Source organism: Giraffa tippelskirchi, chromosome 3 (assembly GCF_054371585.1).
Source record: "Giraffa tippelskirchi isolate mGirTip1 chromosome 3, T2T-mGirTip1v1.2.pri, whole genome shotgun sequence".
NCBI lineage: Eukaryota > Metazoa > Chordata > Mammalia > Artiodactyla > Giraffidae > Giraffa > Giraffa tippelskirchi.
Window position 1 is genome coordinate 127,382,671 of NC_137277.1, and position 24,809 is coordinate 127,407,479.

The 24,809-nt window shown below is 35.9% G+C and overlaps 1 protein-coding gene across 2 annotated transcripts in view; it reads left to right on the forward strand.

The window, feature by feature from the left end:
- The window catches only part of DPP10 (dipeptidyl peptidase like 10), a 747,248-nt gene that overhangs the window by 187,914 nt on the left and 534,525 nt on the right, over positions 1-24,809 (forward strand). The window lies entirely within an intron of this gene.

The window sequence follows — 24,809 nt, forward strand, 5'->3', positions numbered from 1 at the left end:
ACATTACTTTGCCAACAAAGGTCCATCTAGTCAAGGGTATGGTTTTTCCAGTAGTCATGTATTGATTTGAGAGTTGGGCTATAAAGAAAGCTGAGCGCTGGCGAATTGATGCTTTTGAACTGTGGCGTTGGAGAAAAATCTTGAGAATCCCTTGGACTGCAAGGAGATCCAACCCGTCCATCCTAAAGGAAATCAGTCCTGAATACTCTTTGGAAGGACTGATGTTGAAGCTGAAACTCCAATACTTTGGCCACCTGACGCAAAGAGCTGACTCATCTGAAAAGACCCTGATGCTGGGCAAGATTGAAGGTGGGAGGAGAAGGGGATGACAGAGGATGAGATGGTTGGATGGCATCACCAACTCGATGGAAATAAGTTTGAGTAAACTTTGGGAGTTGGTTATGGACAGGAAGGCCTGGCGTGCTGCAGTCTATGGGGTAGCAATGAGTCGGACATGACTGAGCGCTGAACTGCACTGCACTGATCAGTAATTATATAGTATTTATGACCAAACAAGGCCAATGATTTTACTTTTCCATATGAGTTATTTCGTATACCATAAAATTATCCACTTTCAAGTGAACAGTTCAATGGCATTTAGTGTATTGACAATGTGTGTAATCCCCAAGTCTATTCCAAAATATGTTATCACCCCAAAAGAAAACCCAGTGCCCATTAAGAAGTTACTCTTCATTTTCCACTTGTCCAGATCCTGAAAATCACTGGTCTAGCAGTTTCTTTCAGTTTACTTATTCTGAATAGTCCATGTAAGTGGGATCAAACCATATATGTCCATTTTAGTTTGAGTTCTTTCATTTAACATCATATTTTATTAGTCCATCCACATTGTCACATATCTGCACTTTATTCCCTCTTATGGCTGAATAGTCCATTGCATATATGCATCGCAGTTTGTTTATCCATCCATTCATCCATCCACTGATGGGAATTTGGGATGTTTTCATCATTTGGCTCTTGGGAATAGAGCTGCTATGACCATGTGCGTACATGGATTTTTTTTTTAATTTCAATTTTTTTTCATTTCAATAATTTGATGAGTCTACATCCAGGAATACAATTGTGAGATTATGTGTTAATTCATTCATATTTAAAATTTTGAGAAACTACCAGATTATTTTCCACAGCAACCAAACCATCATACATTTCCAACAGCAATATGCACATGTTCTAGTTTCTCCACATACTCACTAACACTTGTTATTTTCCATTTATTTTATGATCATCATCCAAGAGCTCTGAACTTGCATCTCATTTGGTTTTAATTTGAATTTCCTGAATGATTAGTGATGTTGAGTATCTTCTCATATACTTATTGGTCATTTATATATCTTCTTTGAAGAACTGTCTATTCAAATCTTTTGAACATGTTTTCATCATGTGTGATTTGTTGATGAGTTGTAGTTACATATTCTAGACATTAATCTCTAGCTAGATATATGATTTGCAAATATTTTCTTCTGTAGGTTATCTTTACTTTTGTGACAGTGTCCTTTGATGCACAAAGTTTCTTAATTTTTATGCAGTCCACTTTATTTTTCTTTTGTTACTCATGGTTTTGGTATCATATCTAAAAATCCATTGCAATTTTAATCAGTTGGTCTATTTCTAACCTTAACCAGTATTATATCATGGTTTTGAGTACTTCAGTTCAGTTCAGTCGTTCAGTCGTGTCCGACTCTTAGCGACCCCATGAATCACAGCACACCAGGCTTCCCTGTCCATCACCAACTCCCGGAGTTTACCCAAACTCATGTCCATCTAGTCAGTGATGCCATCCAGCCATCTCATCCTCTGTCGTCTCCTTCTTCTCCTGCCCCTAATCCTTCCCAGCATCAGGGTCTTTTCCAGTGAGTCAACTCTTTGCATGAGGTGGCCAAAGTATTGGAGTTTCAGCTTCAACATCTGTCCTTCCAATGAGTATTCAGGGCTGATCTCCTTTAGGAGGGACTGGTTGGATCTTAGTGTTATAATAACTTTTGAAATTAGAAGATATGAGTGCTCCAACTTTGTTTTCTCTTTTATTTTTTCCCCCTATTTGGAGCCTTTTACAATTCCACATGAATCAGAATTGTCTTTTCCATTTCTACAACAACAACAACAACAACAAAGGCAGTTGGGATTCTGATGTTGATTGAATTGAATCTGTGGATCACTTTGGGTAATATTGCCAACTTAGAAATATTCTTTCAATTATTAAAAACAATTGTCTTTTCATTTATTTATATCTATAAATATCTTTCATCAGTGTTTTATAGTTTTAAATGTAAATTCTTCACATCCTTGGTTAAATTTATTCCTAAGTATTTTATTCTTTTGCATGTGATTTTAAGTATAATTGATTTCTTATTGCTGACACAGAGATATACAACTGAATTTTGAGTGTTGGTAAACACTAAATTTACTCATTAACTGTAGAAGTTTGTTGTATATTACTGAGGTTTTCTATGTATTTAGTGGACAGTGACATTTGTGAATAGACATAGTTTTATGTCTTCATTTCCAATTTAGCTGTCCTTTATTTCTTCTTCCTACCAGGCTAGAATTCTGGTTAGAATTTCCAGTACAATTTTGAATAGCAGTGGTGACATTGGCTATCATTTTCTTGTTCCTGATCCTAAGGGAAAGCTTTCAACATTGACTACCACTTTAGCTGTTGGTTTTTTTCATAAAGACCTTAATTCCTGTTGAAGTTTCCTTCCATTCCCACTTTTAGAAACATTTTTAAAAGAAAAAATAATGAATTTTCTCAAATGCTTTTTATCATCAATTGAGATGATAATGCAATTTTCCTTTTTTTCTATTAATGTTTGTTTTTCTATTAATGCAATATTACATTGGTTGCCTTTTTATGATCAATTTACCTTACATTTTGAAATAATTATCTTTGTTAATAGTTCATAATCCTCTTGATATGCTAAACAGTATGATTGGCAATTAAAAAAACAATTCTGCTGTTTGCTACTAGTATTTCATTGAAAGTTTTTCATCTATTTTCTTAAGGAATGTTAATATTTTTTTCATGTGTTCTTTTTGGCTTAGGATCAGGATATTTCTAACCTTACAGTATGAATTATGAAGTTTTCTTTCCTCTTTTATCTTTTGGAAGAGTTTGAGAATAATTGGAGCTAATTCTTTCTTAAATATTTGGTAGAATTTACAAGTAAAGCCATCTGTTCCTGGATTTTTCATGTTGGGTTGTTTTGGGCTATGAATTCAGTCTTTTTATTAGTAATTGGTCTGTCCAGGTTTTTTATTTCTTTTTGAGTCAGTTTGGTAGTTTGGGTATTTTTAGAAATGTGTCCATTTTATATAAGTTATTTAATTTGTTAGCACACAATTGTTCAAAGTACTCTCTCATGATCCTTTTAAATTCTATAAGATTTTAGTAATGCTCCCAGTTTCATAAGTGACTTATTATTTTCATCTTCTTTCTTTTATATCTTAGTCAACCTAAGTAGAGTTTGATCAATTGTGTTCTTTTCAAAGAACAAACTTTTGCTTTTATTGATTCTTTCTATTGATTTTCTATTCTCTAATTTCATTTATAATCACTGTAATATTTTATTACTGTCTTCTACTAGACTCCAGTTAATTTGCTCTTCTTTATCTACTTCTTTACATGCAAAATTAGGTTATTGATTTGAGATGTTTCTTTTTTAATGGAGTTGTTTATCTCTTTTAGTAATACTTTGCTGTTTTGAAATGTATTTTCATTTTCATTTGTCCCAAAGTATTTCCTAATTTCCCTTGTGATTTCTTCTCTGAAATATTGCTTGTTAAAAGTGTCTTGTTTAATATCCTCATACAAGTGATCTTTCCAGGTTTTTTTATGTATTGATTTTTACTTTTACTCTATCTCATTTAGAGAACATATTTTGATTAATTACAATATTTTTAAGTTTGTTGAAGCTTGTTTGGTAACCAAACATATGGTCTATCCTGAAGAATGTTCCGTGTATTTGAAAAGAATGTATCCTGGTGTAGTTGGATGTGGTAATATACAGATTAATAGATCAAGATATTGATGATGCCAATATACTGATTATTTTACTAATATCAATGTATCGATTTGGGGAAGTCAGTATTCATTGTAACGTATAGTCTCTGAAGTCTCTATTCCATTAATTTATATACAGTTAGTGTTTTTCAAATATTTCGCTGAATGTTAGGAATCAATAAATTGGGGCAGGCAGGGGGAAAAAGAAAGAAAAAAAAGATTTTTTAAAAAAAGAGGGGACAAAAAACCACTCTCATTCTTTTCAAATTAGTCCTGTGCTGGGATACTTTTTCAGATCATCTGCATTTCTGCTTGAGCCTTCACTTCATGCTTGTACTGAGCCTAGAGTTTAGCCAGAGGTGAGAACTCGGGGTCTTTTCAGATCTTTTTTGAGCATGCATATGGCTTTCCAAATGCTCCAATATAGCAGGCATTTTGAATTCATGATTTTCCAGAAAAAGTAAATTTCAAACTTTCCCTCCCAGCTTTTGGTTCTCTGTGTTATATCATAACTATGACTTTTTCCCCATGTAGCTATAGCCTGTTCATTTGCTTAAAGACATTTTTGAGGAATATTCACTTGGCTGTCCTGAATGTTCTGAATCAGGTGTAACAAAAATGAGTGCCTGTATTAGTTAAGACAGTTTAGAGCAGACAAGCACAGTTCTTTGAGAATAAGAACTACTCTTCTCCCTCTAGAATCAGAACCATACTTCAAATGCAGGCACCTGACTCAAAGATTGCCACCAAGACCATGAGGGGATGGGGGTAATGGCCAATAAAAATTCCACAAACTTTCCTGTTATTTTTAAGTTGACTTTTCCTTGATTCAGTGTTTCCTTCACTTTTGTAAACATTTGACTGTTTTGTAGACTTTTGACAAAGTTTATTCTGACAGTTTTGCTTAGTTGTTTTTATTTATTTATTTATTTTATGTTACAGTGGGGAAATTGTGTTTTTGAGCAGCCTACTTCTTTATGTGCATTGATATCACTCTAATAACAAACTTTACTGATACAACTTATATTCAACTGACCTCTGTCATTTTTGATCAACCCAAATTCCTTATTATATTTGAAACCATCAAGCATAGGTTTTATATCTTTACTATTTGTACTGTTTCCTCCATTTATTTTATGGTGCATAATAGTTTACACTATCAGTACACTATCAATACAATATTTAGTTTCCACTAAATATTGAGTAGTGACAAATAATACACTTATTCACTCATATTAAAAATAAGAGAATATCAGAGAAATAGTTCAGGGAAGTTCTTGATGCTGAACATAATCAGTTCAGTTCAGTTCGGTTGCTCAGTCATGTCCAACTCTTTGCAACCCCATGAACCACAGCACACCAGTCCTCCCTGTCCATCACCAACTCCCTGAGTCCACCCAAACCCATGTCCATCTAGTCAGTGATGCCATCCAGCCATCTCATCCTCTGTCGTCCCCTTCTCCTCCTGCCCTCAATCTTTCCCAGTATCAGGGTCTTTTCAATGAGTCAGCTCTTTGCATCAGGTGGCCAAAGTATTGGAGTTTCAGCTTCAACATAATAAATAATAATATAACGTGGTATAATAATCAAATCTGCTGTTATTACCAAATCAAGAAGGTCCGTATCTATAGAGACCTAGGATAATACTATAATCTTGTTGTTGTTTAGTTACTTAGTTATGTGTGACTCTTTCTGACCCAGTGGACTGCAGCACACCAGGCTTTCCTGTCCTTCACCATCTCCTGGAGCTTGCTCAGACTCATGTCCATTGAGTCGGTGATGCTATCCAACCATCTCATCCTCTGTTGTCCCCTTCTCCTCCTTCCTTTAATCTTTTCCAGCATCAGGGACTTTTCCAATGAGTCAGGTCTTCACATCAGGTGGCCAAGATATTGGAGCTTCAGCTTCAACATCAGTCCTTCCAATGAATATTCAGGATTGATTTCCTTTAGGATTGACTAGTTTCATCTCCTTGCTGTCCAAGGGGCTCTGAAGAGTCTTCTCCAACACCAAACTTAAAAAGCATTGATTCTTCAGTGCTTAGCCTTCTTTATGGTGCAACTCTCATATTCATACATGACTAGTGGAAAAGCCATAGCTTTGACTTTATGGTTCTTTGTTGGCAAGGTAATGTCTCTGCTTTTTAGTATGCTTTCTAGGTTCATCATAGCTTTTCTTTCAAGGAGCAAGTATCTTTTAATTTCATGGCTGCAGTCACCATCTGCAGCGATTTTCTAATTAGTCAGCTCTTCATTGACTCATAACATTAGCAGTTTGAAATGAGGATAAAATAAACTTAATAAAATACACAAAAAGGTACACATAGGAGAGCCTAGTGTACTAAGCTCTCAACAAATCCTTGAAAACACAAAAATTCTTTTAAGCATTTGAATTATACCTATATATATTGTCTAAATTAGAAATTAAAAATTAATTTCTCAGAATGTTAATTTATTTAAAATGGCAAAAATAAGACTATTACATGTAAATATACGTAATACGTAATGAAAGATAGTTATATTTTCAAACATTGGTGAGAAGAATGTCATTATTTTATGTGTTTGCAAATATTTAATATCTGGCTCAATAGAATTCTGCAGGATTCTCATATGTACTCTTGTGTCAATTCTTTTGCAATAAGTTGCTTTAATTGAAGTATATGAAGGACTTCTGGCCTCATGAAGATATGTAGTTAGAGACTGAGGAAGTTTTTTAATATCTTTTTCACATAATTGTAGATTCCTTTCCTTGATATTTCTTGAAAATTTGTGGTGGATTCTGAAAAACTAAGTGATACATTCTCAGTGGTTAGTTGCAGTGTGAAACCTGAAGCCATATCAGCAAAATGTCAGTATTCTGCTTTTAAAGTCCATTGGTCCATTTAGCGCTTTAAAAGGATCTTTTACCTATGCATGATTCTCTAACATTATGTATTGGTCATTTGGAAAATATTAGTTCACTGAGTTATACAGACCTTCCAAATGTTGGTAGAGTTTATTGCATAGTGTTAAAAAAAAACAGTGACTATCACTGATAGTATAACTAGAAAATTCTCACTGAAAGAGTATTGGGAAGTGGTCAAATTCAAGGTGGAGGAGACAAGTTTTACTTGAAAGCTTGAATTTTATAGTTTGTAGCAAATAGAAAGAGTTGTGTATTTAAGTGAGAGACTTAAAAAACTAAGCTTATTTTGTTTGTTTATTTTGAAGAAAACATTTGCATGATACTTAAATCTAAATAATTATAATTTGTTTTCATTCTTTCTACTAGCAATGATGTTCTATGGGGAAAAAAAAAACAAACAATAACAGTTCAGTTCATAACTCAAGCAACTGCCCACATGCATTTCTTTGGAATAACTGTCATGTTGTTATGCAGGGAAGTGTTTTGAGGGGGCAAGGGTAGGGGATATAACTCCATTTTCACCACACAAATATTAAAAGGATCTCAAGGGTTGAGACTTAATACAATGAATAATTTTTAGAACTGTATTTAGGAAATTCTTCACTGGAATTGGGTTTTTTAAGCATTTTTTTGAGTATTTGTATAAAGAACAGGATGATAACAGTATAGTTTGGTGCCACAGTGTTGACTCTCAATGAGATGCCTGTAGTTTGGTTTTGCTCCAGGAGTGAGAATTTCAACCCAGTGTAAAAGAAAGATGTGTCTTAGTATTATGAATGTAGTTTTGACTTTCAGGACTGCTGTCCACTAGTTGTCCATGGATTAAGTACTGCTAACTTCTCCTGTAGAGCCCTGTAGATCTGGAACAAAAATTTGCTGATGGTGATATCACTGAAAAAAGTATTCTTGAAGAAGCAACTCAAACTTGATTATATAAGAGCTCAAAGGCCCAAGTAGTGCCATATCACTCTAGGGTAAAAAGGAGACTTCATTCTAGTGTGTTTGTGTGTGTGTGTGTGTGTGTGTGTGTATGTGTACATACATGTTTGTGTATATGTATGTGTGAGGTGTGTGTTATGTGTATATATGTATCAATCTGTAATTTGCCTTTGTTTCTCACAATGTGAAAGGCCTTTATGCAAGTAAATTTTTCATATTTAGGTTTCCTACTCAAATTCAGGAGATTTAATTTGGGAAAAGTCTCAGAAAGAGGTTTGAGAATGATTAGCACTTTCCATCATTGACTAATTTGACTAATTAAACCTATGAGTAAATCCTAAAGCTCTTGATTTATTTATTCAAGAGATGACAAGTTTGAGGTGGAATTTAATAAATTCTTCAGAACCTAAAAGCCATACCTTATTTGATGAACACTTAGAGTCTCTGCTGAAAATAAGGAGAATTAGTACAAAATATAACAGAATTTAGGGCATCTTAGAGATGCAAGCTACTTTATATGCCACAGTGTGTATGTATGTGTGAGTGCATGTGTGTGTGTGCATATGTGTGCACACGCACTTGTGCGTTTGGTATGTTCAATAAAACTATATGAAGAAACCAAATATGTTGACAGCACAGATATTCTCGTTGAAGAGTTTTATCCAGGTAATCCTCATCCACCCTTGTCCTTTCTCTGCCCTAAGAGAGTTTGTTAGAGTCTCTAGAACAAAACTCGCCATAGTGTAATTTAGTCCAACTCTTTCTCTTCACAAATGAAGAAACTTCTGCCTGAATAGGTGGAGTGATCTAGCTAAGGGCATATATACCAAGGATTTAACTAGGATTAGAATATAACCGCCTAGCTCTGATTACTGTTATTTCAGCATTAATTCTTGTCCCTAGTTGAGTATAGAGAGTGGGAGCATAAGTTCAAAACTGTGTACTGGGAGACTTTTAGAAGATGGATGGATCATAGAAGGCAAATATCTTGTAATACATTTTTTTATATTTTGTATTCAATGTAAATTTCCTGGAACTTCTCCCCATGGATGGTGAAAAGGGGCAGAATTGGGAGTGACAGCTAAGTAAATATTTAATACCTTTCTTGCCAGCTGTCCTCTTCATTCTATTCAGTATAGACCCAGCATTAGTTATAATTTAGTAACTTTCCACATAGTTGAATTTTTAGATGACTTTTTATAATTAAAATATGGCTTTTTTACATGAAAGCTACATACTGGAAATATGTGATACTTGAGAAGGAAAGACAATTCATTGGAAAATAATCTGATTTAAGAAGTAAATTCTATTTGAAGAGGATATATAATTAGACTTTATAAGATACGGGGTTCATCTGAGTTAAAAGTGGTTCTAGATGATAGAATTGATGAGGATAAAGGATTGACTGGCCTCTTTATTCAAGAAACTTTGCTAGTGCCACAACACGATATTAGAGTAGGAAAAGGCAAAAGAAAGAGATAAAGGAAACTCTTGGCATACCAAGAGGAACAAAGGTAATTATCTGGGACTATAAAACAGATGGCTTGCACTGCACTAATTCCCTTTGTTCTTTTGTTCAAATGGATGAATTGGTGCCCAGAATACTAAGTGACAAGCTGCTTCAAGTTTCCTTCATTGACATGACTGATTTACAATGTATTTGTGTGATCCATATTTTTGACCATCCAAATTCTAAATAACTGGACACTCTTTTGCAAAAAGAGACTTCTGGGACTTCACTGATAGTTCAGTGGTTAAGAATCTGCCTTGCAATGTAGGGAACATGGGTTCAATCCCTGTTCTGGGAACTAAGATCCCACTTGCTGCAGAGCAACTATGTCCATGCACTGCAATTACTGAGCCACAAGGAAGGATCCCACATGATTCAACAAAGATCCCACATGATGCAACTAAGACCTGACTCATTCAAATAATTTTCTTTTTAAAAGAGACTTTTAAGTGAATTTTACATTTCACTAAGTTTTTCACCTAAAAGGTACAACTCAATACTGTACTTTTGGTAGGTACTTACAAAAACATAGTGGTAACATTTGGGCTAAAGAAAAGTATGAAAGAGACAAAAAATCAAGAGGGGGGAAAACATTTTGTTTTGTGACTTTGAAATTTCAAAATTCAAATTTGCCTTGTACTGACCTATACCTTTTAACATTTTAATAATAATAATGACAGTGGCTAACATTAAATGAGCTGATTACCTTGCCTAATGGTTTCCATATACCTCTTCATTTAGTAATAAAAAACAAAGGAGATGTAGCTTGTACCAGAACATACCTGGTAATTTTCTTCTGTTTCTATGATACATACTTTTATTCCTCAAATTTACATTCTAAACTGTATATATAGCTCCTTAACTGGAAATGGTAATCTTTTGTTCATTTTCTTGGTGATAAATTAGAAAATATTAAAAAGAACTTGAAATAGTATATATTTCAAGATCTCAAATGACATATATTTTGACAATATTTAGTATTCTGAGTCAGAGTTCAGCATCCTAGTGAAAGACTAGAATAAGAAAATGATGGAAAATCAAAGGGGAATTAGTGCTTTAGTTGTTAAATAGTAAAAGACACTTTTAAGTCTGACTAGGAGATTCACAATCAGCAAATATTTTGAAAACATCTGGAAATTGGTGTGACCACTATCATTTGCATTCAGTATTTTCAACTAGTTATATAAGGAAGGGGTGTTACCTTTCCATGAACTTTAAACAATCAATAATGTTTAAAAGTGGAAATGCACTAGAAGGCTAGCCTGTACTGATGTTGAAGATGGGATATGATAATAACCATTAAGAATAAATAGAGATTTAAATATAGAATTAGGAAATAAAAGTGGTGGTATACTGGACATCCAGAGAAAATAGAGAATGCCATGAGCAGAAAAAGGAATTCTGAATAACTACCTGATTAGACTTTTCTTTTTATTACTGTTTTAATATGACATTATTTCAAATTTAAGATTTACACTAAAATAAATATTTCTGAACCACTAATATCAAGAGTAAACCTGTTGAAATTAACACAGTTTCAGTAGAGAAAACACGTACTGAAATTCACAAATTAGTTTTTCTTCAGCTTAGTGCTGAAGAACTTTCTTTTCTCTTCTAAGATTATACAGTTAACTTATTTCAAAAGGCCATTTAAAGGAAGATTGGATTTTTGGAAGAAAGTACAGAAATGCCAATAGAAGTCTATGATCATAAATGACAGACTAGTACAGAGAAAAGAACATGGAGTGAATTATTTAATGTCAATTCTGTTTCCTATTCTGTTGACAAAGATTAATGTTTTAGTTAAGATTCTATATCTTGTAACAATTTAAAAAGTAATTACTATTTCCAGTTCATTAAATACTTGTGACCATTGTTATATTGTGCATCTCTTTGGATCTTTGTGCTCCTATTCATAATTATAATCATCATCTTCAGTTCAGTTCAGTCACTAAGTCGTGTCCGACTCTTTGCAACCCCATGAATCGCAGTACGCCAGGCCTCCCTGTCCATCACCAACTCCCGGAGTTTACACAAACCCATGTCCATCGAGTCAGTGATGCCATCCAACCATCTCATCCTCTGTCGTCCCCTTCTCCTCCTCCCCCCAATGCTTCCCAGCATTAGGGTCTTTTCCAATGAGTCAACTCTTTGCATGAGGTAGCCAAAGTACTGGAGTTTCAGCTTCAACATCAGTCCTTCCAATGAACACCCAGGACTGATCTCCTTTAGGATGGACTGGGTGGATCTCGTTGTAGTCCAAGGGACTCTCAAGAGTCTTCTCCAACACCACAGTTCAAAAGCATCAATTCCTCGGTGCTCAGCTTTCTGTATAGTCCAACTCTTACATCCATACATGACCACTGGAAAAACCATAGCCTTGACTAGACAGACCTTTGTTGGCAAAGTAATGTCTCTGCTTTTAAATATGCTGACTAGGTTGGTCATAACCTTCCTTCCAAGGAGTAAGCGTGTTTTAATTTCATGGCTGCAATCACCATCAAAAGTGATTTTGGGGCCCCCCAAAATAAAATCTGACACTGTTTCCACTGTTTCCCCATCTATTTGCCATGAAGTGATGGGACCAGATGCCATGATCTTAGTTTTCTGAAAGTTGAGCTTTAGCCAACTTTTTCACTCTCCTCTTTCACTTTCATCAAGAGGCTCTTTAGATCTTCTTCACTTTCTGCCATAACGGTGGTGTCATCTGCATATCTGAGGTTATTGATATTTCTCCCGGCAATCTTGATTCCAGCTTGTGTTTCTTCCAGCCCAGCGTTTCTCATGATGTACTCTGCATATAAGTTAAATAAGCAGGGTGACAATATACAGCCTTGATGTACTCCTTTTCCTATTTGGAACCAGTCTATTGTTCCATGTCAGTTCTAACTGTTGCTTCCTGACCTGCATACAGGTTTCTCAAGAGACAGGTCACATGGTCTGGTATTCCCATCTCTTTCAGAATTTTTCACAGTTTATTGTGATCCGCACAGTCAAAGGCTTTGGCATAGTCAATAAAGCAGAAATAGATGTTTTTCTGGAACTTTCTTGCTTTTTCAATGATAGAGCGGATGTTGGCAATTTGATCTCTGGTTCCTCTGCCTTTTCTAAAACCAGCTTGAACATCTGGAAATTCACGGTCCACGTATTGCTGAAGCCTGGCTTGGAGAATTTTGAGCATTACTTTACTAGCGTGTGAGATGAGTTCAATTGTGCGGTAGTTTGAGCATTCTTTGGCATTGCCTTCCTTTGGGATTGGAACGGAAAGTGACCTTTTCCAGTCCTGTGGCCACTGCTGAGTTTTCCAGATTTGCTGGCATATCGAGTGCAGCACTTTCACAGCATCATCTTTGAGGATTTGAAATAGCTCAACTGGAATTCCATCACCTCCAGTAGCTTTGTTCGTAGTGATGCCTTCTAAGGCCCACTTGACTTCACATTCCAGGATGTCTGGCTCTAGGTGAGTGATCACACCATCGTGATTATCTGGGTCGTGAAGATCTTTTTTGTACAGTTCTTCTGTGTATTCTTGCCACCTCTTCTTAATATCTTTTGCTTCTGTTAGATCCATACCATTTCTGTCCTTTATCGAGCCCATCTTTGCATGAAATATTCCCTTGGTATCTCTAATTTTCTTGAAGAGATCTCTTGTCTTTCCCATTCTGTTGTTTCCCTCTATTTCTTTGCATTGATCGCTAAGGAAGCCTTTCTTATCTCTCCTTGGTATTCTTTGGAATTCTGCATTCAGATGGGAATATCTTTCCTTTTCTCCTTTGCTTTTCACTTCTCTTCTCTTCCCAGCTATCTGCAAGGCCTCCTCAGACAGCCATTTTGCTTTTTTGCATTTCTTTTCTATGGGAATGGTCTCGATCCCTGTCTCCTGTACGATGTCACGAACCTCCATCCATAGTTCTTCAGGCACTCTGTCTATCAGATCTAGTCCCTTAAATCTATTTCTCACTTCCACTGTATAATCATAAGGGATTTGATTTAGGTCATACCTGAGTGGTCTAGTGGTTTTCCCTACTTTCTTCAATTGAAGTCTGAATTTGGCAATAAGGAGTTCATGATCTGAGCCACAGTCTGCTCCTGGTCTTGTTTTTGCTGACTGTTTAGAGCTTCTCCATCTTTGGCTGCAACGAATATAATCAATCTGATTTCAGTGTTGACCATCTTGTGATGTCCATGTGTAGAGTCTTCTCTTGTGTTGTTGGAAGAGGGTGTTTGCTATGACCAGTGCGTTCTCTTGGACAAACTCTATTAACCTTTGCCCTGCTCCATTTTGTACTCCAAGGCCAAATTTGCCTATTACGCCAGGTGTTTCTTGACTTCCTACTTTTGCATTCCAGTCCCCTATAATGAAGAGGACATGTTTTTTGGGTGTTAGCTCTAAAAGGTCTTGTAGGTCTTCATAGAACCATTCAACTTAAGCTTCTTCAGCGTTATTGGTCGGGGCATAGACTTGGATTACCGTGATATTGAATGGTTTGCCTTGGAAACGAACAGAGATCTTTCTGTCATTTTTGAGATCACATCCAAGTGCTGCATTTCGGACTCTTTTGTTGACTATGATGGCTACTCCATTTCTTCTAAGGGATTCCTGCCCACAGTAGTAGATATAATGGTCATTTGAGTTAAATTCACCCATTCCAGTCCATCTTAGTTCGCTGATTCCTAGAAGAATGTCAACATTCACTCTTGCCATCTCCTGTTTGACCACTTTCAATTTGCCTTTATTCATAATCATAGGACTCTTTTAATATTTGGTCAGCAAATATTAATTTGCAACTATCAACATTTTAATTGCAACTATCAACATAGATTAGATTTTAAGACTTTCACACATGTATCTACACTCATATATATATATATATACACACATATTGCAGAAGTGTATTTAGTTACAAAATAACTAGAGATAAGATATATTACCCACTACCTTACTAATGGAGTATAAGGTCTATGAAGTGAAGTGAAAGTTGCTCAGTCATGTCTGACTCTGCAACCCTATGGACTAGTCCATGGAATTCTCCAGGGCAGAATACTGGAGTTGGTAGCCTTTCCCTTCTCCAGGGGATCTTCCCAACCCAGGGTTCAAACCCAGGTTTCCCTCATTGTAGGCAGATTCTTTACCAGCTGAGCCACAATGGAAGCCCAAGAATACTGGAGTGGGTAGCCTATCCCTTCTCCAGGGTATCTTCCTGACCCAGGAATTGAACCGGGGTCTCCTGCATTGCAGGCTGATTCTTTTACCAACTGATCTATGAGGGAAGCCCCAAGGTCTATGAAGTGAATATTAAATTTAAGTAATATCTATTTTTTTGATATTAGGAAACAGAATCTGATATCAGAATTTCTTCCTGTGAGGATTTCTAAGAAAGGAGTTGTGCGTGAGTGATCATCTCTTAAAATTATTTACAATCTAACACCAATCTCCTCCTAAGCTACCTTCTCAGTGTCTAATGTGAGTGATTGCAATGAATGAGAGCCGTGGAATGAATGGAAGTCAGGCTTCTTTGTTTAAGTGCAACAGTGGAGTTAAAATAGGGAGAACATTATTAAAATGTATCAAATACTGGGGTTTCTCAATTTGATTCTAACATAAATTATCTCAGAAATCAAGTTGCAATTGAGTTATACATGTTTGCTGATGATATGTGATAGATGATGCTACTAATATTAGTACTAAATAGCATGCAACAGTGAGCTGAGGGTAAATGTAGAGTTTCACGCTGATATTTTACAGACAATTTCCTGAAGAAAACAAACAAAAGCCCCACTTTTTTGTGAATGCTCTGTCACTGCTCTACATGAGAAAATAGACGGACACTTTCATGAGCAGACTGGAACAGAATAGGATGCTAATAAGATCTGGAGAGATACACAGAGCAGTTGAATTGCAATTAGCAGAAAGGTTCTTGTAGCTAAAAAGAAGTAAGAATATTCTCAAAGTTATCTCTATAAAATTGTATATTTAAAAATATTTAATTAACACAATATTAAAGAGTATAAGGGGCCTCCCAGGTGGTGCTAGTGGTAAAGAACCTGCCTGCCGATGCAAGAGGCATAAGAGATGCTTGTTTGATCTCTGGGTAGGGAAGATCCCCTGGAGGAGAGCATGGTAACCCACTCCAGTATTCTTGATTGGAGAATCCCATGGACAGAGGAGCCTGGCAGGCTACAGTCCAGTAGGGTCGCAAAGAGTCAGACAAGACTGAAGCAACTTAGCAGGCATTCATGCAAAGAGAATGAGGAAATAAAACTTATTTTGTGAGTCATTGTAGCTTAGTAAGTCAAAGAGATGTAGGCCCCCATTTCAGTCCTGCCTCTTACTAACCACGTGACCTTTGTCAAAATCTTTAACTTTGCAAGCTTAAGCTTCCTCTCAAGTGAGGTTACTAATATCCAATACGACTTGAGGGAGCATCTGGAAGAGTGATGGTAGATTACAAAGGATGAAGACCCCAAAAGACTATGATGAGATGTGGAGATGAAAGGAGATAGGGGATAAAAGTCAGGCTCGAAGGTTATTAAAACAGAAGCTTAATTATTCATTATGTGTTGAAGGAAGAAGTCTCTATTCTAGGACTGAAAAATTCAAGAGACCTCAGCAATAGTGCCTCACAGCTTTAAGAAAAACTTAAAGAAATGATCCAAGAATAGAAAAACAGAAAAGAAATGAAGTATAGAGCTCAGTCAGTAACGGATGAAGACAAATAAATTAATCCTTAGGTTATATTTGAGTATTGTTTAAAATTTAGATTTAATCACAATAATTTGAATTACTTTGATGAATTGATTTTATAATAATTTCCAGAGGCAATTGGAGTTAGAAAATCCTTTCTATTAAAATTATTAAACTATTTCAGATTACCAAAATAAATGAAGTTCAAAATCCTTAATAAAATATTGAAGAGTCAAATGATCAGTACAGGAAAAATGAAAAAAAAAATATCATTAATTTCATTCATTAAAAATATAAACATTTAAATAAATATTTAACATATTAATCTAGCAGTATAGAAGTAATAATAATTTTCCATGATTTTGTTATAGAAATAATGGTAGTTGGAATAAGGAAATTTCCTTTAAACAATTTTTACCTCAACATATTAAAGGAAAATATTTTTACATAAAAGGCTGTAAGTGTATCATAACATAATTTCAAGTAAAAATTCTAAATGTCTTAGGAATAAAAATGAATTACTTAAGAATGATAGAGATTCCTTTCCAATAACCTAGAAAATATATTAAATAATGAAATAATAAAGATGCTGCCATAATAGAAGAAAACAACAGGATTGTTATTTTTATCATTATTATTCAACATTGTTTTGACAATCAAGCTAATGAAATGATTCACTAAAATTAAATAAACACCTTTTAATCAATGGTGCTGGAACAGTTAGTTGTCATGCAATATGCCAAAAAATAAAGTAAAATATGAACCTCTAATTATTCCTCATATGATAGACAAAATGTATCTCAAGATCATTCAGGGAGTTATATGTAGAATATAAAACTATGAATCTTTCAGAATAAAAGAAAATCTTCAGTGTTATTTGAAATATTCTAAGTCTTGACAGCAAAAGTGTGATTTATAAAATGATATACTGGACTTCATCAAAACTGAAAAAACAAAAAATATTTTTCTCTGCAAAAGTCCCTTTTAAGAGGATGAAAAGAAGTGAGAGAATTGGAGGAAAATTGAGTTGACATATCAACAAATGAGTTATATCAGAATATAAATACTCTCTAAACTCAGAACTTAACCAATCACACAAACAAAACAATCTAATTAGAAAATGGGCAAATGACATTACCAGACATTTCACTGAAGAAGATATAAATATCACAAATAAACATATTAAACAATGTTCATCAGCTCTCAGGGTAATGCAAGTTAAAACAACAATGGCATTCATTATATGTATGTCAGAATATCTTATTAAAAAAAATTTCTTGCAGAAATGCAGAAAAACTAGACTTTTTTTCTTACAAAATAAATATGTACCATATGACCCAACAATTGCATATTTTGGCATTTATCCCAAAGAAAGGAACATTTATGTTCACTTAAAAAACTATAAATAGTGTTCATAGCAACTTTATTGATGATAGCCCCAGACTACAAATGATAACCCAGATTTCCTTCAACAGATGAACATTTCAACAAACTGGTACGTTCATGCCTTGGAATGTCAGCAAACAGCAAAAAGAAACAGAGTACTGATACGCTCAACGACTAAAGTGGATTTCAAAACAATTATGCTGAGTGAAAAATGTCAATCTCAAAATATTACATAATGCATGTTTCCATAACATTCTTGAAATTGCAAAATTATAGAGATGGAAAAATAGATTAGTGGTTGCCAAAGGCTGCAGAGAGAGGCTACATGACAAAAGGACAACACAGGAGATCCTGGTGACAGAACTGTTCTTTGTCTTTACTGGTACTCATATATTTGATACAACTACACAGAAATAAATACGGCCACATATACACACATGTACACAAATGAATACATGCAAAGCTGGTGAAATCTGAATAAAGTTGATGGAAGGTATCAATTTTCTTTTTGTGCTATTGATTTTGCAGATATATGTGATTGATGGAAACTGGATGAAGGGTATAAAGGATCTGTCTTTCTGTATTATTTCTTACAACTGCACGTGATCTGTAATATCTGAAAATTTTATATATCTTTTGTATATGCTTGTGTGTATATGTGTATATATTTTACATATAAGTGTATGTAAAATATATAAACATATGTACATGTAGGTGAAAGTAGAAAGTGTTAGTCACTCTGTCCAGCTCTTTGAGACCCCATGGACTGTAGCTTGCCAGGATCCTCTGTCCATGGGATTCTCCAGGTAGGAATATGGGACTGGGTAGCCATTCTCCTCTCCACAGGCTCTTCCCAAACCAAGAATTGAACCAAGGTCTCCTGCATTACAGATTCTTTACCATATGAGCCAACCAGGGAAGCCCATATATATGTATGTGCTGTATGTATGTATGTGCTGTGCTTAGTCACTCAGTCATGTCTGACTCGGCAACCCCATGGACTATAGCCCACCAGGCTCCTCTGTCCATGGGGATTCTCCAGGTAGTACTACTGGAATGGGTTGCCATGCCCTCCTCAAGGGAATCTTTCTGACCCAGGGATTGAACCCAGGTCTCTGGCATTTCAGGCAGATTCTTTTATCATCTGAGCCACCAGGGAAGCCCATGTTATGCAAATATACATACATATATGTATAAATTTAAACTTGATGAAAAGGAAAAATTATTTTCAGATGATATAATTAAATAAGTAGGAAAGAAAAAGATTTCATTTCCATTGGCATTTTAAAGCAAATGTGATATGGTAAATAATGTAATGATTAACTCTGTGTGTATATAAAGTTATTTAGATTAAGAATGGGAAATACTCTGTTCACAGTAACAAAATATATATGTGAGAAAAAGTTGCTCAGTCATGTCCGACTCATTGCGACCCCGTAGACTATACAGTCCATGGAATTCTCCATTCCAGAATACTGAAGTGGGTAGCCTTTCCCTTCTCCAGGAGATCTTCCCAACCCAGGAATCGAACCCAGGTCTCCTGCATTTCAGGTGGATTCTTTACCAGCTGAGCCACAAGGGAAGCCCAAGAATACTGGAATGGGTAGCCTATCCCTTCTCCAGCAGATATTCCTGACCCAGGAATCAAACCAGGGTCTCCTGCATTGCAGGAAGATTCTTTACCAACTGAGCTATCAGGGAAACCCAAAACAAAACATATATACTTACTAGTAAATACAATAGGAAATGTAAAGGATCTATATCAAAAGTAGAAGATGAAACAATTAGTGTACATAAAATATGAGTGAACTAAGTAGTTCTGAAAGAAGAACCTTTATATTATAAAGTGTTTAGAGTTTTTCAATTCACTGTGTATATGTTTTGCTCTTTTAGTAAGATTTCTATTTTGGTGGGTTTTGTTATGATTTTCAAGCTCATATGAAAGGATGCATGTTTGAGAAATAGCATTGAAAAACTATTAATATGAAAATAAGAATTATATGGTGTGGTGTACTTGCTTTAAAGGTGTTTTTTGTTTGTTTTATATCTGCCTAAAAGATGCAGTAAATAAGATATGTGGAATTTACCTAGGAGCAAAATTATAGTTAATTTTTCAATTCAGTTGATAAGGATCATTTTTAATATATTGTGTTAGAATAATCTACCCTCCCATTGAAAGTTAGATCCTACCTCCCACTCTTAGCTGTATAAATTTCCTTAGATCAGCTAAATAAATGCCTATCAAATAGAGATGATGAAATATAATCATGTAAAAATTGAAAGAATTGGATTGGACAAATTATGGTGCTTTTATATAATCTCAGGAAACATTACATTGTGAAACTTATCTATAACAAAATCCGGTCTTATTGAGATATCTCGTTGAATAAATATATTTTCTGAAATCCTAATAAAATTAGCTCATTTTATTAAAATCCCAAACTCCTGTGGCAGAAACTTAATTATAGAATCATGGGTCTTTTTCTTTGTCAAACAAAAAGCACTCATCCTTTTCACTAAAATGTTCTCATTCCTTCATTTGTCTATCCCATTCCCTTTCTCTGTATTTTGAAACCTGAAAGTAGTGTTAGTCGCTTAGTCATGTCTGACTCTTTGCGACCCCACGAACTGTACCCTGCCAGGATCCTTTGTCCATGGGATCCTCCAGGCAAGAATACTGGAGTGGATTGTCATTCCCTTCTCCAGAAGATCTTCCCGACCCAGGATCAAACCCAGGTCTCCTGCCTTGCAGGCAGATTCTTTACCATCTGAGCCACCAGGGAAGATCCACAAAGGAAAGATCCAGAAATGAAACCTGAAAGGCCCAGACCATTTAACTTTAAAATAAAAAGGAATAGATTATATTTTCAAGAGAAATTTTATGTTCACAGAAAAATTGAACAGAAGGTATAGAAATTTTCCTTTTACATTCACCTGGGTAAAACCTTCTCCACTATCATTATCCCACCCAAGATATGTTTGCTACAATTGATGAACTTATATGGACATATCATTATCAGCCAAAGTCCATATTTTACTTTAGGGTTCACTCGTGCTTTTGTACGTTCTATGAATTTGGACAAATGTATAATTACATGTATCTGGCATTATAACTTTTCATACTGTTTGTGGTATTCTCAAGGCAAGAATGCTGAAGTGGTTTGCCATTCCATTCTCTAGTGGACCATGTTTTGTCAGAACTCTCCACCACGACCTGTCTGTCTTGGGTGGCCCTACATGTCATGGCTCATAGTTTCACTGAGTTAGGCAAGGCTGTGATCCATGTAATCAGTTTGGTTAGTTTTCTGTGATATTTTTAGAGTCTTCAATGTTTACATTTTTCAGTATGTTAAGTAGTTGGAATCATACAGTATATAATTTAAGATTCTTCCATGATTTTCATGGTTGATAGCTCATTTCTTTTTATCACTACATAATATCACAACATCTGGACCACAGTTTATCTGTTCACCTACTGAAGAACATCTTGGTTGCTTCCAAGTTCTAACAATTATGGATAAAACTACTATAAACCTCCATGTGTAGTCATAAGGGATTTGATTTAGGTCATACCTGAATGGTCTAGTGATTTTCTCCACTTTCTTCAATTTCAGTCTGAATTTTATAATAAGGAGTTCATGATCTGAGCCACAGTCAGCTCCCAGTCTTGTTTTTGCTGACTGTATAGAGCTTCACTATCTTTGGCTGCAAAGAATATAATGAATCTGATTTCGGTGTCGACCATCTGGTGATGTCCATGTATAGAGTCTTCTCTTGCGTTGTTGGAAGAGGGTGTTTGCTATGACCAGTGCGTTCTTTTGGACAAACTCTATTAGCCTTTGCCCTGCTTCATTTTGTACTCCAAGGCCAAATTTGCCTGTTACTCCAGGTGTTTCCTGACTTCCTACTTTTGCATTCCAGTCCAATTTAATGAAAAGAACATCTTTTTTGGGTGTTAGTTCTAGAAGGTCTTTTAGGTCTTCATAGAACTGTTCAACTTCAGCTTCTTTGGTGTTACTGGTCGGGGCATAGACTTGAATTACCATGATAATGAATGGTTTGCCTTTGAAACAAACAGAGATGTCTCTGTCATTTTTGCGATTGCATCCAAACACTGCAGTTCGGACTCTTTTGTTGACTATGATGGCTACTCCATTTCTTCTGAGGGATTCCTGCCCACAGTAGTAGATACAATGGTCATCTGAGTTAAATTCACCCATTCCAGTCCATCTTAGTTCACTGATTCCTAGAATGTTGTTGTTCACTCTTGTCATCTCCTGTTTGACCACTTCCAATTTGCCTTGATTCATGGACCTAACATTCCAGGTTCCCATGCAATATTGCTCTTTACACCATCAAATCTTGCTTCTATCCCTGTCCCATTCACAACTGGGTGTTGTTTTTGCTTTGGCTCCATCCCTTCATTCTTTCTGGAATTATTCCTCTACTGACTTCCAGTAGCATATCGGGTACCTACTGACCTGGGAAGCTCATCATTCAGTGTCCTATCTTTTTGCCTTTTCATACTGTTCATGGGGTTCTCAAGGCAAGAATACTGAAATGGCTTGCCATTCCCTTCTTCAGCGGACCACAGTCTGTCAGGACAGGAAGCAAAAAGCAAAGGAGAAAAGGAAAGATATGCCCATTTGAATGCAGAGTTCCAAAGAATAGCAAGGAGAGATAAGAAAGCCTTCCTCAGTGATCAATGCAAAGAGATAGAGGAAAGCAATAGAATGGGAAAGACTAGAGATCTCTTCAAGAAAATTAGAGATACCAAGGGAACATTTCATGCAAAGATGGGCTCAATAAAGGACAGAAATGGTAGGGACCTAACAGAAGTAGAAGATATTAAGAAGAGGTGGCAAGAATACACAGAAGAACTATACAAAAAAGATCTTCACGACCCAGATAATCACGATGGTGTGATCACTCACCTAGAGCCAGACATCCTGGAATGTGAAGTCAAGTGGACTTTAGGAAGCATCACTACGAACAAAGCTAGTGGAGGTGATGGAATTCCAGCTGAGCTATTTCAAATCCTGAAAGATGATGCTGTGAAAGTGCTGCCCTCAATATGCCAGCAATATGGAAAACTCAGCAGTGGCCACAGGACTGGAAAAGGTCAGTTTTCATTCCAATCCCAAAGAAAGGCAATGCCAAAGAATGCTTAAACTACCCCACAATTGCACTCATCTCACACGTTAGTAAAGTAATGCTCAAAATTCTCCAAGCCAGGCTTCAGCAATACGTGAACCGTGAAAAGGCAGAGGAATCAGAGATAAAATTGCCAACATCTTCTAGATCATCGAAAAAGCAAAAGAGTTCTAGATAAACATCTATTTCTGCTTTATTGCCTATGCCAAAGCCTTTTCTGTGTGGATCACAATAAACTGTGGAAAATTCTGAAAGAGATGGGCATAACAGACCACCTGACCTGCCTCTTGAGAAACATGTATGTAAGTCAGGAAGCAATAGTTAGAACTGGACATAGAAAAACAGACTGATTCCAAACAGGAAAAGGAGTACGTCAAGGCTGTATATTGTCACTCTGCGTATTCAACTTATATGCAGAGTACCTCATGAGAAACGCTGGGCTGGAGGAAGCACGAGCTGTAATCAAGATTGCCGGGAGGAATATCAATAACCTCAGATATGAAGATGTCACTACCCTTATGTCAGAAAGTGAAGAAGAACTAAAGAGCCTCTTGATGAAAGTGAAAGAGCAGAGTGAAAAAGTTGGCTAAAGCTCAACATTCAGAAAACTAAGATCATGGCATCTGGTCCCATCACTTCATGGCAAATAGATGGGGAAACAGTGTCAGATTTTATTTTGGGGGGCTCCAAAATCACTTCTGATGGTGATTGCAGCCATGAAATTAAAAGACGCTTACTCCTTGGAAGGAAGGTTATGACCAACCTAGATAGCATATTTAAAAGCAGAGACATTACTTTGCCAACAAAGTCTGTCTAGTCAAGGCTATGGTTTTTCCAGTAGTCGTGTATGGATGTGAGAGTTGGACTATACAGAAAGCTGAGCACCAAAGAATTGATGCTTTTGACTGTGGTGTTGGAGAAGACTCTTGAGAGTCCCCTGGACTGCAAGGAGATCCAACCAGTCCATCCTAAAGGAGATCAGTCCTGGGTGTTCATTGGAAGGACTGATGTTGAAGCTGAAACTCCAGTACTTTGGCCACCTCATGCAAAGAGGTGACTCATTGGAAAAGACCCTGATGCTGGGAAAGATTGAGGGTAGGAGGAGAAGGGTATGACAGAGGATGAGATGGCTGGATGGCATCACCGACTAGATGGACTCCAGGATTTGAGTGATGGACAGCGAGCCCTGGCATACTGTGCTTCATGGGGTCGCAAAGAGTCGGATATGACTGAGCCACTGAACTGAACTGAACTGAAACCTCCATGTGCAGATTTTTGTGTGGCTGAAAGTTTTCAACTCATTTGGGTAAATACCATAAAACACAATTGTTAGATTATATGTTAATTGTATAAGAAACCACCATACTGTCTTCCAAGCTATCTGTGCCATTTTTCATTCCCACCAGCAATAGTTGATAGTTGCTCATTTAGTTTTCCACTGAAGTCTTTTCTGATTGTTTTTGCAAGGTATTTTCCTTCCTTTCTTTCTGTTTTTACAGTACTTGATATCCTCATTCTGACATCTATCATTTTCTTTCCTGCTTTCTGTGAAACCCTTGGGTCATGGAATAGATATGTCTCCTGCACCTTACAGTACTTCACTTAACATCTTGAAAATTAAGAGCCCTATTATTTGTTGAATGAATAAAGTAATTTTAAATTTTGTCACATGAGACTGTCAAATGGAGCATTTTGTTTTGCAAATAATTTTATGCTAGGCTTGGATCACATGATTCTCACTAGTTCCACTTGTTTTCTATTTTTGAGTTGTTTCTTAGCAATTATTTTGTGGGTTAAATACATGCTGGACTCATATTCAATTGCATTTGAAGTTATTGATTCTTTGCCTCAACTTCTCTACTGGAAGAAACAAGACCTTGCTGCAGTAAGTACTGAGCCTTTAAAAAACAATATCTAATGATGTTAGCATATATTGTTGACACTTTATTTTTGAGAAGGCTTAAGGTCACAGCTGAAAGGTCACAAAGATGATTTTATACAGCAAATAAAAAATGGCATTGTTTTACAAAGAAGATAAAATATCCCTAACTTGTTTATAAGCTTTTTCATCTAAAAACTTGCTTGCTGTGTTTAATTTTGGTGCTTAAATCATGTTCTTCTGTTTCTTAGATTTTGGAATTGAAAAGGGAAGTACACTTAGTTTATGTGTCAGGGAGTAATATGAATGTATACTTTTCATTCATATTCTGACA